This window comes from Trachypithecus francoisi, unplaced genomic scaffold, assembly GCF_009764315.1.
Source record: "Trachypithecus francoisi isolate TF-2019V2 unplaced genomic scaffold, Tfra_2.0 Lachesis_group13, whole genome shotgun sequence".
NCBI lineage: Eukaryota > Metazoa > Chordata > Mammalia > Primates > Cercopithecidae > Trachypithecus > Trachypithecus francoisi.
Genome location: NW_022681458.1, coordinates 19391512 through 19409339, shown reverse-complemented (window position 1 = coordinate 19409339; position 17828 = coordinate 19391512). Strand labels below are relative to the sequence as shown.

The window sequence follows — 17828 nt, the reverse complement described above, 5'->3', positions numbered from 1 at the left end:
GTGGACGACCTAACGTCAGGAGTTCGGGACCAGCCTGGCCTACATGGTGAAACCCTGTCTCTACTAAAAATACAAAAAAAAAAAAAAAAAGAAAGAAAAAAAGCTGGGCATGGTAGCAGGCACCATAATCCTAGCTTTGGGAGGCTGAGGCAGGAGAACTGTTTGAACAGGGGAAGTGGAGGTTGCAGTAAGCTGAGATCATGCCATTACATTCCAGCCTGGGCAACAAGAGTGAAAATCCATCTCAAAAAAAAAAAAAAAGATAGATGTTGAAGCGAGGATGTGGTGGGTCCTCTGGTATGAAGTTCCGAATTTCTCTGGGTCTTCCAGCAGGAGCTGTGATCAACTATGCTGACAGCACAGGGGACAAAAGTCTGTATATCATCTCCAGGAAGGGGATCAAGGGACGGCTGAACAGACTTCCCGCTGCTGATGTGGGTTACATGGTGATGACCACAGTCAAGAAAAGGCAAACCAGAGCTCAGAAAAAAGGTACCTCCAGCAGTGGTCATTTGACAACAGAAGTCATACCGGAGAAAAGATGGCATGTTTCTTTATTTTAAAGATAATGCAGGGGTCATAGTAAACAATAAAGGTGAGATGAAAGGTTCTGCCATTACAGGACCAGTAGCAAAGAAGCATGGAGATTTGAGATCCCGGATTCTGTTCAATGCTAGAAGCATTGCATGATTCTCCAGGATATTTGTTTTTGCTTTTTTCTTGTTTTTGTTTTTTTGTTTTGTTTTATTAATAAAAATAAAAATAAACTTTAAGCCAATTAAAAAGTATTTGTTCCCAAAACAAAACAAAATCCCCCCAAAATATACGGCCTTTAAATGTGCATTCATTAAGGGAATGATAATAGCCTAATTGCCTAGTGCTTACTATATTCCAGGTACTATTGTAAGTTGCACAGCAACTCTGTGAGATAAGCATTATTGTCAGCCCATTTTACAGATAGGGAAACGAGGCAACTTGCCCAAGTTCCTAAGTGGCAGATCCAAGAACTTAATCCAGTTAGCTTGGTTCCAGAATCCACAGATGTGTATCATGAGATATCAAGGATAGATCCTTCAAAAAGAGAAACCAATCTTTGTTAATGGTTCACTAATCTACTGTTTTGCTATCTAGTAGAACTGCTAATACAGTATTATAAAAATTATTTATTATGACTATTACATTTAGAATAAAAAATGGAACGAGTAGGCCAGTTTGCCTGGAATGGAAGGTTCACTTAGGACATAAGAGGAAGGTGTTGATAAGGGCCTAACTGTCAAGGAGTCCTAACAAGAAAGGCTCTAGAGGATGCCACTGAAAGTTTTTGATGTGAGGAAAACAGTATTGGAGCAACAGTAGAGTGCAAATATAGGAGGGAAAAGAGATGAGCTATTGGGATCAGGTAAACTATATTTTTTACCCAAGTGTATGCATGTAATAACAATAGTAGTAGGGATGAAAATAATCAATGAACAGTAACTTTCAAGGCAAAAACCCAAATGAAACTCTGGATATTGGCTAGAGTGAGATAATTGAGGAAAATGGAAAATAACAATTTAGGATTAAATCTCAGACTTTCTGCCAAAGTGATGAGGTGACAGATAAGGAGAAGTTTCTTTCTTTTCTTTTCCTTTGTTTTCCTGAGATGGAGTCTTGCTCTGTCACCCAGGCTGGAGTGGTGTAGTGGTGCGATCTCAGCTCACTGCAACCTCTGCCTTGGGTTCAAGTGATTCTCCTGTCTCAGCCTCCTGAGTAGCTGGGATTCCATGTGGACGCCACCATATCTGGCTAATTTTTTTTTTTTTTTTTTTTTGTATTTTTCAGTAGAGAGGGCATTTCACTATGTTGACCAGGCTGGTCTCGAACTGACCTCAAGTGATCCACCTATCTCAGCCTCCCAAAGTGCTGGGATTACAGGTGTGAGTCAATGCACCCAGCCAAGATAAGGGGAAGTTTCAGTGGCAAATGGATTCAGACACGATTTTAGCCTGGACATCTATGACACTTGGGGCCAGAGTATTCTTTGTTGTGGGCACTTCCCTGTGCATTGCAGGATGCTTAGCAACACTCTTGGCCTCTACTCACTAGATGCCAGTAGCACCCTTCCCAGTGCGACAGTGTCTCCAGATATTGCCACGTGTGTCCTGGGATGGGGGTGGGCTGTGGAGGGAAAGCAATAAAATCACCCTTGATTGAGAAACACTGGTTTAGGGAATTAGGGTGTGAGTTTAGTAGAGGAGTTTGAGGCAGTAGGTGGGACAAATAGGTGAGAGCATCAGGAGGCCTGGGAAGGGCAAAACTGAAATTCCAGAGGAGAGAGAGAGGAGAGAGAGAGAGAGAGAGAGAGAGAGAGAGAGAGAGAGAGAGAGAGAGAGAGAGAGAGATCTTCAAACAAGAAGGCAAACTTTTGGGATGAACATAGTGCTGTAAGCACCTCTTCTTAGAAATCTCAAGAGCAAAACATGGAAGAGAAAATAAAGATGCCAATTTACTTCTTGGTGAAACAGGAAAGCCAACTTAAAAAAAAAACTTTGGGTGGGGCACGGTAGCTCATGCCTGTAATCCCAGCACTTTGGGAGGCCAAGGCGGTCGGATCACCTAGGTTGGGAGTTCGAGACCAGCCTGGCCAACGTGGTAAAACTCTGTCTCTACTAAAAATACCAAATTAGCTGGATGTGGTGGCTCATGCTTGTAATCCCAGCTACTCGGGAGGCTGAGGTAGGACAATTGCTTGGACCCGGGAGGCGGAGGTTGCTGTGAACTGAGATCGCACCATTGCCCTCCAGCCTGGGCAACAGGAGCAAAATTCCGTCTCAAAACAAAACAAAACAAACTTTGTAAGGGAAGGGGGTCATGATATGCCTTTAGTGTTTTTTGATGTTTGAATCATATAAATGTATATTACTTTTTGCAAAACAATTAATAAATTTTGTCCAAGGAAAGGCAAGATCTGGAAAATAAAATGTCACACTGTTTTGGTCTTCTCTCAAAAAAGGAATTCCAGAATTACATAGTGCAGAATTTTAAAAACGCATCACTCATGGGTGTGGGACTGTATAACGTTAGCCTTTTGCCAATTGCCTGAGTCAGTTGTTCGGTTATTGAAGCCAGAGGACTGTAGTAGTCTTAAGTAAGTGCAGCTGAGGGGGAATATCTTAGATAATTTGTATGAAAAGTGTATTTTAATACACTAAAAGTCTATGGAATCATCCACTTTTTAAAGTCTGTTTGATGTATAATCTTGAGTCCCTTAGAGGAAAGACTTTTCAGCAACTAAAATCCTTCATTTTTAAATTTACTTTCCATTTTTATCAACACGTCCATCTGTCTATGCATTTAGGGTTTACTAGAATCAGAGATAATTACCAGGTACAAAAATTTCAGATTGTTAATTTATTCTAAATTTGATTATAAAATTTTATTTTTAAATTTGTATTCTAAAATTACACACATTCATTGCAACGTTTATTCTAAAAGTTTTACATGCTACTCTCTTGATCACAGAGAGGAGCATATATCCTGTTTTTTGTTTGTTTGTTTTTGAGATACAGTCTCGCTCTTGTTGCCCAGGCTGGAGGACAATGGCGGGATCTCGGTTCACCACAACCTCCACCTCCCAGGTTCAAGCGATTCTCCTGCCTCAGCCTCCCTAGTAGCTGGGATGACAGGCATGCAGTGCCATGCCCCGCTAATTTTGTATTTTTAGTAGAGATGGGGTTTCTCCATGTTGGTCAGGCTGGTCTCAAATTCCTGACCTCAGGTGATCTGCCCACCTCAGCCTCCCAAAGTGCTGGGACTACAGGTGTGAGCCATCATGCCTGGCTATATACTATTTTAAAAGTTTCAGTGAATGGGTGTAATTTTAGAATAAAAGATAATTCTATTCTAAAGTATTCTAAAATCTTTTAAAATTATTTTATTCTAAAATTACACCCATTCACTGAAAATTTTAAAATGGTATATATGCTACTGTCTGTAATCAAGAAAATCTGCCTTTTCATTATTGTAGTTGCTTACCATAAGCAAATTTAATGCAGGCATAAATAATACATCCATTTTGGCAAACGAACTTTATGTAAAATTCAGAAAATCTAAGTGTTGAATACAACATGCTGAACTTGGTTTCATTTAATTGGTTTTATAGACCTTTATTTTGTGAGTCATGGAATAATACCTTGAGGATTTCAGAAATTTTAATGGTACAGCTTTATTGTGGTTTATCTAAACCTCCTTTCACGTTGCCTTTTCAGTTGCTCTATGGAAAAGTACTTATTGAAAAGGATTCAGTGAAAAAGATTATTTGTGCAATGCATACTAAAATGTCTCGTGAAAAGCATTTCATTTGAATGAAATATTTTACATTGTTACTGACATTATAAGATCTCAGGTACACATATGCAAAGTCTTCTTGGTGTTCTTTTTCTTTTATCTTTTCAGAAAAGAGCATGTGCATTCCATACATATTCAAACACTCATATGTAACTTTTGAGTGCCATATATTGTGTTATGTGCTAGGAATGCTGTAAGGACCAAAGCACTTAACACAATGTTGTAAGGACCAGAGCGACAAAGTCTCTGTCTCCTTAGAGGTAAACTTCTGAGTAAGAGAGGAAGGAAAGCACAAATGAACAAATCACATAATGTAATAAATAAGATGGGTGGTTTCTGTTACAAGAATAGGGTGTCAGACAAGGCCACTTGAGGATGAGGTGGTATATCATATACATCACGTGCTCTGTGATGCACCCTTGGTGTTTACATATGTAATATATACATTACATTGCCATGTATATTTTTATCCTGAGTTCAAACAAAACTTGACTCCTCAAAATTAGAATGTCAGCTTCTAAGTGCCCAAATAAAAAGGAGCAGATATTCAAAACACAAATTAAGGCCAGGTGCAGTGGCTCATGCCTATAATCTCAGCACTTTGGGAAGCCAAGGCAGGCAGATCATGAAGTCAGGAGTTCAACACCTGCCTTGCCAGCATGGTGAAACCCCGTCTCTGCTGAAAATACAACAATTAGCCGGGCATGGTGGTGCGCACCTGTAATCCCAGCTACTCGGGAGGCTGAGGTAGGAGAATCGCTTGACCCCAGGAGGCAGAAGTTACAGTGAGCCAACATCACACTACTGCACTCCAGCCTGGGTGACACAGCGAGACTCTGTCTCAAGCAACAAAAACAACAACACAAATTAATTTGTTTTAGCATAATTGCTTGCCTGCATTTAATCTAGTTATTTAAATCATAGTTTAATTCTAACATGTAAACTTTCTTTGTTGTTTACAATAAATTCTTATTGTCCTTAGGTTCATATTTTTTGTTTGACTTAGAGTCTAAGAACCAGGTTTGGATGTACTATATTTACTATGTCTTAAATAACTCCAAATTTTTTCTTAATAATCACTAACAATCATATACTTGACTTTGTTTTTGTTCTCTTTCACCACCCACGCTTTGGTCCACAATTTATATATACAAACTAAATGTAAACTTTCCATCAGAAAGAGTAAGAACCTGTTATATCCATCATGACATCTCTCTACCATTTGTATACATAGTAAATATGAAATATTTTTATTGCATCTATGTCCCAAATAAATGTTGTTTCAAATGCAATATGATATTAAAATTGTAGTAATGTATAGAACTCAAACATGAGGATATATTCAGGAATGGATATAATAACTTGACCACAATATAGTTTAACTCTTTTTATGTGTGTGATTAAGATTAATAAAATGCTAGAAAAAACAATAATAATAAGATGTAAAAAGTAATTAATATGCACAAATACAAAGGACATCAGAGTAGACATTAAAACAGTATACTATACCTAGATAACATGGATTTTCCCAGATCATCTTGAAGTGCCAGCTTCAGAATATGGCTGGCATTTTTCTAGGGTTGTTTCTAAACACAACAATTTATTCATTCAGTAAGAGTTCCAATTATTTTATACTCGATGAACTTACTGCTCTGGAGAAGTGTCTTTTATTTGCAGATTTTATAGATTTCTATGAGTTAGTAACCAACACCCCTAGATGCACCTGCAAGTGACTCTTTATACTGTGGTTATAAACAAGACTGGATCACGAAATGTTGGCACAACTTTTAGGATATTAACTTGAAAACTCATTCTGAACATGCACAGGAATTTCAGACTCCTGATATCCTCAATTCGAGTGATCAAATCTAACTGCTTGGCCTTATAATTTTTAGTATGGTCCAGGGCCAGCAAGTTCCAACCTTGGTTTTCTCACTCTGTAAGTTGTCTTCAGTTTTCTTATACGGCCTTTGAAAATATTTGTAAAAATAAGAACCAACCAGCTAAACAAAAATAAACTGATCAGTCGGCCGGGCGCGGTGGCTCAAGCCTGTAATCCCAGCACTTTGGGAGGCCGAGATGGGCGGATCACGAGGTCAGGAGATCGAGACCATCCTGGCTAACATGGTGAAACCCTGTCTCTACTAAAAAAAAAATACAAAAAACTAGCCGGGCGACGTGGCAGGCGCCTGTAGTCCCAGCTACTCGGGAGGCTGAGGCAGGAGAATGGCGTAAAACCGGGAGGCGGAGCTTGCAGTGAGCTGAGACCCGGCCACTGCACTCCAGCCTGGGCGGCAGAGCGAGACTCCATCTCAAAAAAAAAAAAAAAACAAACAAACAAACAAAAAAAAACCAAAAATAAACTGATCAGTCATCAAGCAACTAGTATGTATTTAGTATTGTATTAGGTCTTGTGAGGGCCAAAGGGGAACTACTGCCCATGGTACCTGCATTTGGAGATTGTCATTTCGTTGAGAAGATGAGATAAAGACAAATAGTATGCAGCGGTTAAAGCAGGAGAATAGACTCCAGATTTAACTATAACACATCCTAATGTTAAATGGGTGAGTGCCTGTGTATGTGTGTGTATATGTGCCATGGGGTTCTTTGAAATCAAAGGAACAACACTTGGGTATAAGTTACAGGTTGTTAATGCATAGTAATGTGAAAACAGCTTATATTTTTGTTCTTGCTCCTCTTAACCCAATCTGTATTCCTTTTTTTTTTTTTTGAGATAATTACTTAAAAGGGAGGCTTCTAAGGACAACTGAAAGGAAGTGGATGGACGGCTTGGCCCATTCTCTGCATCTCTCAGCAGCTGCCCGCATGAGAGCGTCCAACCAGCCATCGCCTTTGCTGGGCTGCATTGTTCTGACCCTCTCGGACCAGTGTAGTTGTGCTAACCCAATTTATGAGATGCAGCAACATCTGGCGGCGTTGGCATCCTTGTTCAGCGCCAATTGTCAATCCGTGTCACCGGATGAATGTATACTAAGTGCCCTTTGGGGTGTGTGATAATAAAGCCTGCATTAGCAAATGTTGGGGGCAGGGTCAGGCGGGGGCATTCTTGAGACCCCCATGCAGTGCAGTGGAGCGGGCAACAAAGAGGAGGTGGCAGGATGCACAGAAGTGCTGATGCAGAAGGCCTGACACGCCGCAGGCGGTACGTGACATGTCGTGGCTTCTGGCTGTTGTTGGGTGTGATGAACGTCACAGACATGATGGATGACTTTCAGATCTTTCCCATTATATCATATCTGTAAGAAATTCCCTCTTCCTCAAATGTCTTTTTGTTTCCCCACCCCTGAGCTGCAGATGGCATCTGCCCACGCGTTCCCATTGTGTGAAGCTTACAGAGAACCTCTCCATTCTTCTGGGATCCTGCTCATGGTTGAATTGCTGGCATTCAATTAAGACTTGAAATTATGGCTTTGGGCAGTTTAACCTCTTTTAACACAGAGTAATGGTAGTTGGTCTGGACATTTAGGAATTTCCTGAGGTGCCCCGATATATTTCATTAAGATCGGAAAGGATAGAATCAGTAAATAAGATAAAGGCAATTGCTTTCTTTTACCTGCTTCGGAATTAAATTTTTATTTACAAAGAAAAAATATTCTTTTTGTGAATAAAGCCATTTGTATATACACAAGAATTCCTAACAAAACGAGAAGTGATGTCTCAGTTGCAAAACTGCAGCCTGACAATGTAAGAATTCCTATTGGGTGTAGAGGTTAAATATATGTGAACTGATAGCCAAAGTTACAGCTTCTCCTTTATTTTCTCCCTTTAGCTCAATGACATAGATTTTACATGTCTGATTTATGAAGTAAATGTTTTTCTCTTCAGAAGAACTGCAATGATGAGTCATGTGGAAAAGAGCAGATTGGTTATACACAGCCTTTCCTGCTCCTTTCTAATGATTGTTCCAAACATGATGCTCAAAGAGAACATAAGCTGCAGTTACAGAAAGCCAGTGAACGGGCACAGGGATTTTCTTCTGAATTACAGGAAAATGCAATATGCCATTCAGGTACTCCCCGGTTCAACATACGCTCCATGATATTTGCGGCATGTAGGTGATTTAAACTACTCAAATGAAACACTCCAAGCTAATGTTTAAACATTTATGGATTGAATTAACACTAGTTATAGAGGGTAAAAGTCAGACAAATCCTTAGAAGTCTCGGGTTAATTGTAAATAATCAATCTCACACTCCAGGTTCCAGAAAAATTGGGCTTAGAAGGTAGGATCAAGGCGCATACCTTGATGATTATCAGCGGAATGTTGGAATTCCCAGGAAGGACTCCTTGTGTGCAGGTAAAGAATTAAAAGACTCTTGGAATTAGAAGAATGAAAAGACTTGTGGAAAACTCAGTATCAGGAGGAACACTCAGTTAACAAGAGAGATAAGAAAGCAACTAAAACAGGGGAGTTAGTGAAAAAGAGACAGGAATTAGAAAAAGCACCTGAGGAAAAGGACAAAAGGAGTTATGGACCCAATAAACACAGGCCTTTAGGCCATTGACTGAGAAGAGCTAGTGGTTTTTGAAGGTTGACTTAGGGAGTGACAAAGCTAATCTATACTGAGGCATGACAAGGGAAAACAATAATATCCAACACTTATTCAGCGCTTACTATGTGCCAGACACTTCTAAGTGCTCTGTATGTATCCAACACCTTTTCAAAGAACAGATGCTGAATCCACTGACAGTTTAAAATGGTGTCTGTTCAAAGTCTTCTATATACATGCAATCCCTCTGGGCATTCTCAACCTAGCAAGCCACATGAATCCCTAGGTCCCGTGCCCCAAACCACCATGGCACATGGATACCTATGTAACAAACCTGCACGTTCAGCACATGTATCCCAGAACTTTAGGTAAAATAAAATAAAATAAAAAAGACAGATCCCTAAGACCCTCCTACAGAGGTCTAGGGCTACAGACCCTTTTCTTTTAATAAGCCATCCAGATAATTCTTCATGCTCAGGACATTTTGGCAAACACTGACTTAAGAAAAAATAAAAGGCCTCCAAGAATTTTTGCTTTATAGATCATATTGCCATATTCAGAAGTAAGCAGAGGAAAAAATATATATATATTAGGCAGTGTACACTCAATACTTATTTTGAATGACAGCATGACAGCTTTGGATTATAGAATATTATTAAAGAAACAGAGCCTGAAGTTCCAGGGTAGTCTGACAATAGATAAAATAAATTTTCAAGTAAAAGTAGTGCCTAATTTGTCTTAATTAGAATTCATAGAAGTAAATAACTTGCAATTAGTACATTGCATGTCACTAAATTATTTGTGACTTACTGCACAATAAATTTTGTCGAAGTGTGAGGACCACGAATGGACTCTGTGGCCATGTTACTGTCTGGTGCATTTCTTTCTTTGGACTATAAAAATCTGAAAGAGGATAGCGCGTCCTAATGGGATGCCCTGTAAAACTGCACAGGCAAAACTCAACAGCCTCCTTCTCTGTCCATTTCTAATCATTCAGAATTCTGACCTCAATTAGCACAACTCTGTGAGTCAAAAAGAACTCCAAAAGAGGACTTTCTTTTTTGGAAATTTCTACCATAGCAAGTGTCTTACTCAAAAAAGATATTTGAGCTTTCTGAGAAAATCGCCAGTCTGCTTTTGTGTTATAGCAGAAAATAGGCTACAAAGGTGGTAGAAATTACTATTTTTTTTTTTTGTAAAAGCCATAATTTGTGAAAATCAAATAATTTCCAAAGTAAAAATGCTATCTGTAGTAAGGCTGGCTTTCTTTTTTTTTTTTTTTGAGACAGAGTCTCGCTCTGTCGCCCAGGCTGGAGTGCAGTGGCCGGATCTCAGCTCACTGCAAGTCTGCCCCCCGCGTTTATGCCATTCTCCTGCCTCAGCCTCCCAAGTAGCTGGGACTACAGGCGCCCACCACCTCGCCCGGCTCGTTTTTTGTATTTTTTAGTAGAGACGGGGTTTCACCATGTTAGCCAGGATGGTCTCGATCTCCTGACCTCGTGATCCACCCGTCTCGGTCTCCCAAAGTGCTGGGATTACAGGCTTGAGCCACCGCGCCTGGCCAAGGCTGGCTTTCAAAAAGTCCCCACACAAAGGAAAATGTGGGAGTCTGGGCTGCAGAGCTGCCAAGCCCTTTCTGGGCACCAGACCCCAATTCACGATAGGAACGCAGAAGTGAAGCGGCGTGGAGAACTACCTCATCACAACAAAAAGTTTGGGCTTAGGTCCAGTCACTAAATTATGAGTCCAAAAATCAAGCTGAATATTTATAAAACTTTGAATTTTTTAACACACGAATTACAGGCATCATAAGCATCATTGCTATGAATGGATTATGAATATGTGGTAGACACCTAAGCAAAGTTGCGAAAACACAAATTGTTTTTTGTTTTTTGTTCTTTTTAGACGGGGTCTCTCTCCGTCTCTCAGGCTGGAGTGCACTTGCGTGATCATGGCCCAGTGCAGCCTCGACCTCCCAGGCTCAAGCAATTCTCCCACCTCAGCCCCCCAAGTAGCTGCAACTACAGCCACGCACCACCATGCCTGGCTCGTTTTTGCATTTTTTGTAGAGATGGGGTTTCACCATGTTGCCTAGGCTGGTCTCGATCTCTTGGGCTCAAGTAGTCCTCCTGCTTCAGCCTCACAAAGTGCTTAGGATTACAGACATGAGCCACTGTGCCTGACCAAATCAATAAAAAAAACTTTATCTCTTGCTAAAAAAAAAAAACAATTCTTCCATGAAATGAAAGAGTGAGTGGTGGGAAAATGGAAGGGATTCTCAATTTCAACACTGCTAACGTTTTGGGTACAATAATTCTTTCTTGGAGGTAGCAGACTCTGTCCTCTGTGTTGCAGGATGTTGAGCAGCGTCTCTCATCTCTACCGAGTAGATGCCAGCAGCACTCCCTACCCAGTTGCGTCTATGAAAAATGTCTTCAGACACTGTCACAAGTCCTGTGGTGGGGCGTGGAGGGGAGGTTCACCTCGGGTTGAGAAACAGAACTCCAGTGTGAGCATCACTCACAGGAGTGCAATTGCATTTTACCAGACCTATTTTACTGGTTTGTCAAGGAAATGGTCCCAAGGTGTTAGTGTTCAATGTTAGTAAAACACTGTCTTTTTTGGCTGTGGAGACGTGCTCATTTTTTTTTCTTATACTGACATTTCTAAACTTCCAGAAAATACAAAGCAGTCTGCTCATTGTAATGTGAACATGAACAGATGGATTAGGGAAAAGAGTGTTTCCCTTAGAAACTCTACAAGCTGAAGGAGGTGGAATCACTTCATCCATAGTCCACGCTTCTTCTTCCAATCAATATTACAAGGAGATTGCCAGTGGGAGATGGCTTCCTTCCTCTGGGCAAATGTGTTTGTCTCAAAATGCTTAGGGCTAAGGAGGCACAAGTCCCAGTGTCTCTGAGGGCTTGCTTACCACATCCTGAGTTTATTTATAACGTTTTTTATTCTCCTTCCACCTTACATTGTCTCTTGCAATATGTGAGATGTAGCAATAGTTTTCTTCTGCTTTCACACTGCAATGGAAATTGCTGTGGTCAGGAATCCTGTGTCCTCGATGAGTGCTTTATTTCATGCAAGTGAAGGCTGGATTCTGCTTTCAGGTGAAGTCAGTCTAGGAAATTAGCTCATTAAACATGTAAACATCTTGGGCCAAAATAAAAGTCAGATAAGACTCAGGACCTAAAATGACATAAAAATACCACTTTCCATAATAATACTACAATATAAGAAATAGTCTCAAAATGAATGTAAGTACATTTGTTGGAGACATAACCCTCATAGGGATAGATTGCCCCAAATTTGTATTTTTTTAAAACCCCATTTGCAATGATAATATCTATATTCTAAGGGTAAAAAAGTATGTGTATGTTAATGTAGATATTTAAGGCTAAATACCACTAGGAAGTGCATTGCTTAGATTCCCTAAATGTTTTTTGCTTTAAAAACAAAATTCAGAAAATTTACTTTCAGGGTTGACATCTGATCAAACTTTACCTGAGTTATAAGTTCGTCTTCCCCTAGATGGCTACGTGAAATCATAGAGTATTAATTTACGCTTCCTCCTCTTTCTGCAGAAATGAGCTTGCATTCCTGATCAGCACCTGTTCTCACATGTTATCTCTCTGTTTCTGTTTCCTGCTCACTCTCCCTCTCCTCCTTCCTGCATCCTGCTACTGTTGAGTGGGTAGAAAAGAGTTAGGTTTATTGACTTGAATGTGATGAAAGTTCTATAAGGTCAGAGACAGAGGCACGTTTTTAAAAGACTGAATTACTTAAAATTAAGTACATGCAGCAAGGCACTATGAAAGAACAGGGTCGAAGAATCTCAAGAACATTTTTTCCCAAGAAATCAGCAATCGTTATTTAGTGTAAAGCACTACTTAATATTCACTTCAATCAATGTCCCATCTCTAACGACTGCTTCTCTGAGTGTCATCCACCCAAGGCTCCAGTGATAAATATTTAATAAAGGAAACTCCCTCTACTTTTTTTTTTATTTCTCCCATAAGCATTAAATTAATTACTTCATTTTAACAAGCAAAGCTGCTCTCTCAAATGCCACCTCAACATTTCACATACTTGAAAACTGTCTCTGTACCAGGTTGATTTACAGAGAAACATTTAGAAAAATTAAAAATTTGGGGATGGATTTTTGGCAGGAAAAAAAAACATAAAAAGATACTTAGCCCACAAAATGGCAGCATTCTGATATGCTTCTCTCTTTTGGATATGGTAAGCATTATCCCATATTTGGTCATTTTAGTGGGACGCATAGACATTTTGCTTACTGCTAAGGGGAAAATAAAGACATTTTACTTGATCTGTGGAGGATTTGATTTCCCAAAGACTTCCCCCCACCTTTTATTCTTTTTCTTTTTTGGGTATAATTCTCTGTGCACTGAAGACATTCTGTTCTGGTGAGTTCTGCACTTCTTATTCATGGCAATTACTTTCACATCTTTGATCTTGGATGAGATCTCTTGTGCATATTTTGTTCTATTTATGTCTTTGATCTGGTTTCTTGTGATTTTTCTTAAGGTTGTGTTTTTATTCGAAAGACGTTCAGCCTACAATATTTAAAAAGGAAAAAAAGGTGACATTTAGTTTATCCATATGACATTGTCTTTTTAGGCATATGGATAAATTAGACTGTCTTTACACTCCTCAGTTCCTTCTTCCAGTATACTGAGAATTTGTTTTTAGCTGTCATAACAGTGGAAAATTCAACAATCAGATGGATTACAGCATGGTCGATCAAATTCAGTGCAATGGTTTTTAAATCGTGTTATTACATTTGTCTTAAAAGAATCAAATCGGTCTTCCAATGAACTGGATAGTGATATAGCTATAAAATAGTAAGGGAGTAAGTTCATAGAGCTCCTCCTCATGGAAGGTTAAGTAGTCTAATTTTTTGTCATTCCTATTACCATTTTATTTAGTATACATTTTTTTTTGTTTGTCTAACATATCATTTATACTCGGGATTCAAGGATTCACCTTAAAGGTGACCTGTATTACTAAGGGGAGATTAAATAATAAGATAACAGCTAGCGGTCGCTGTCGTGATGGCAAAGTGCTCTGAAGACGGGGGCTGCATGGGACCTAGGAATGTACATGACAAAAATTGGTCACCATGGCAACATTTGAGCAGTTGGAGACAGGGAGCTGAACTGAGCAACACAGAACCGCAGTGGCCTCATTGAAAAGAACTGCCTATAATTTAGCTTGCCTGACTTCTTATGTAATATGTTTTTTGTACTATGCAAATGACTATAGAGATGTGAGAATCCAAAACAGTCTATAAATCCAGACTGCAATCACTAACATATACCTTCCTTTGAAGGTGCGATTAGGAATTCCAGTGTGTAGCAAGTTAGAGGGTTCTCTGCTCTAATGATCTTAGACTGTGAACATTATTTCAGGTGTTTCTGTATTAAGCCATGTCTATAAGCAAGATTTTTATATTTTAGAAGTCTATTTAGGCAACCACTGCATATCATTTTGTAATAGCAAGAAAACCAAAATGAGAAGAAAAAACTCTAAGAAATTGGTAGTTGCACAGTTCCATGGTGAGCCTCATCATAGAAAATATAATTCAATGAAGTTTTTCTTTTCTTCTTTTTTTGTTTTTTGTTTGTTTGTTTTTTGCTCCTTGAATTATCTGAATAATTGTCCTGGTTTCTTTTTCAATTGGTTTGTATTGCATACAGAAGGGAGCTCAAATGACTCTATAAGCTGATGGACAAAGGCTAAATGGCTTTTTTGTTTTATATTTGCATAGTAGGACAGGGGACCTCTGAGGATAACTCACTTCATGTGAATGAATAAGAACAACCAGAATATAACTTATTTAAAATGCTATAAGAACAACGATGCCTCAGCTAATAAATCTTCTAAACATTACATCTCTTCCTAAGATTCAGTACTGTTGATCATGCAAGTACTTTATATATCATGTTGAGTAGAATTACAATGAATCATGTAGCTTAATGGCAATATCCCTGCTAAATTATGCAGATGATAATAATAAGAATAAAATTAGTAGTAACTATAGAAATGATTACAGCTTAAATTTACTGAGTACCATGTCTATTCCTTTTTATCCACACAAAATTGCTGCAAGATAGAAATAATGATTCTCCCTATTTGGCAGATAGAGGATCAGAGAGGTCAAGTAATTTGCCCAAGGTTACACAGATAGTAAATTACACAGCCCTGATTAGAACCTAGAGCCATCTGGCTCCAAAGCTTTGTTTTTATAAGCATGTTTTTTTCTGGCTGTGTGTACTCAGAGAACTTTTTAAATAAGACTTTTCTTCTCTGCTTGTATGACCAACACTTTTGTCTGCCCAAGTCATCTCTTATCAATCAGTTGCAGCCTTTTCTTCCTAAGTCTCAGCTTCCAGCCACACACAGACACTGGAAACCTACTTGAGCTAAAACTCATTAACTTGCCTCTTATAAATATGCTATGTAGTTTTCTTTCCTTATGATAATGTGTCATTAAGCCTTTCCTTCTTTTTTTTTTTTTTTTTTGAGACCCAGGCTGGAGTGCAGTGGCATGATCTTGGCTCACCGCAACCTCAGCCTCCTGATTTCAAGCAATTCTCCTGCCTCAGCCTCCCAAGTAGCTGGGATTATAGGAGCCTGCCACCATGCCTGGCTAATTTTGTATTTTTAGTAGAGACGGGGTTTCCCCATGTTGGTCAGGCTAGTCTCGAACTCCCGAGCTCAGAAGGTCCGCCCGCCTGGGCCTCCCCAAGTGCTGGGATTACAGGCATGAGCAATCACGCCCAGCCTACCTTTCCTTCTATTTTATTTGGCTATAATAGATTAGGAAGGAGAATTCGTCTTTCTTTGAGTCTCGAATGTCCTCATTCATGAAGCATACGTGTGTGTTGCTATCATGAAAGGATTAGGCAGCAAAGGGAGCCACTGGCCAGGATTTACTAGAACCCAGAAGTTACCTAGGCTGGAAGAGCTACCTGGCACAATGAGCCAGGAAGTTTCTCTTCTCTTGTGTCTGGTTTCTGTTGCTCATCACTCCATTTGTGAGATTCATTTATGTTGTTTTGTGTGACTGTGTCATTTCTATATAGTATTGCACTGTATAAACATTGCACAATCTATTCATCTACTCTATTACTGGTGGACATTTGGATGTTTTCAGTTAGGGTTAGTATGAATAATGCTGTTTAAAACAGTCTAGTGTATGCCTTTCGGGAAATATAGGCATACATTTGTTTAGGTGTCACAACTGGTAGGGCAGACTATCTGCATATAATCAGCTCTTGGCAGTAGACAGTGCCAAAGAGCTTTCAAACATGATTATACCATTTACCTTCCTACCAGCAAAGAGTGTAGGAAAACTCCACTCACTTCACATTTGTGACAACACCCTGAGGTTTTGGGGTTGTATTGTGGTCATGTGATAACCAATGAGATTGTGTACCTTTTCCTATGTTTCAGTTTCATGTAGATATTTTGTTTGTGTGAAGGGCCTTTTTAAGTATCTTGCCCATTTTTCTACTTGATCATCTGACTTTCCCTTGATTTGTAAAAAAGCGTTGATTTTAAGTGATAAATCAGTGCATTGATAAATGATATATATAGGAAATGTTTCATGCTTTTTCTTTTTTTTCCTGTCCAGATTCTTATCTATTTTTTTTTAATTTTGCAGCACTCGAGTATTAGTTAAGAAACAATCTAGTCTGCTATAATAAGAAACCCACAATGCAATGACTTAAATAAGGAAGAAATTCATATCATTCTCATGGAACAATCTAAGGAGCCCTGAATATCAAGAACCTCAGCTATGCTGGGACTGAGGCTCCTTCCTTCTCAATATCTGAAATTCTGAAGGCAATACTCTTGTCCTAAAGGTAGGTCATCACCATTTCTTCATTCAGACTCAGGGGTAAGAGAAAAGAAGAGAGGGACATGCTTTTGTTTGTTTATGGATATGACTTGAAAGTTGTACACTTCTGCTCACTTCCCAGTAGCTAAATCCTAGTCTTATTGTTGAACCTCTATTAGTGAGGTTCAGGGAAACAGCAAGGGGAGCAAGGACTAGGATGAAGAGGGAGGCTGGGAAATATACTGTTGATTTGGTGCCCATTTTGCTTAGCTAAGTCTTCTGTTACAGTGGAAGAACGGAAGAAAAAATTGCGGATGAATTACACTCCACACCCCAACTGTCAGATTTCTACACCCTGAATTTATTTTCCCCACTTATTTATTTATTTATTTATTGAGATGAGGGTCTCACTCTGTCACCCAGGCCTGGTGTGCAGCAACTGTAACCTCAAACTCCTGGGCTCAAGTAACCCCTCACCTCAGTCTTCCAAGCAGCTGGGATTACAGATGTGCACAGCCACACCTGACTAAACTCTGAATTTAGAGATCAGAAAGATTTCTCAGGTAGGTACCTCCCATGTATTTCTGTTAGATTACAAAACTGTTGCCTGAAAAATATTTGAAACCCCTTCTAGTTATCAGTGTCCAACAGGGATGGCATTTCAAGAGTTTCTTTTTGTCTAATGAATTAAGAGCTTGCATAAGATTTTCACATGAAAACAAAGGCAGGCATATTTAAATGGCCAATGAGGGTCATCTTATTTATACACCAGTGACAGTGTTTAGGGATATTGTGTTAGTTTTCTAGAGCTTCTGTAACAAATATCACAGACTATGTGGCCTAGACAACAGAAATTTATATTCTCACAATTCTGCAGGTGTCAGGGAGGTTTGCTTCTTCAGCGGTCTCTCTCCCTGATTTCTACGCGGTTGCTTTCCCCTTGTGAACTTCACATGGTCTTCCCTCTGTGTGTCTGTGTCATAATCTCCCCTTCTTATAAGGACACAAGACATATTGGATTATGGCCCACTCTAGTGACCTCCTTTTTACTTAATTGCCACTTTAACGACCCTATCTTCAAATACAGTCACATTATGAGATACTGGGGATTGGGA

At 39.3% G+C, this 17828-nt stretch overlaps 1 pseudogene; it reads left to right on the top strand.

Annotated features, from left to right (window-relative positions):
* The first annotated feature begins 266 nt into the window (after positions 1 to 266).
* LOC117095301 lies at positions 267 to 690 on the top strand (annotated as a pseudogene).
* The last annotated feature ends 17138 nt before the right edge of the window (positions 691 to 17828 follow it).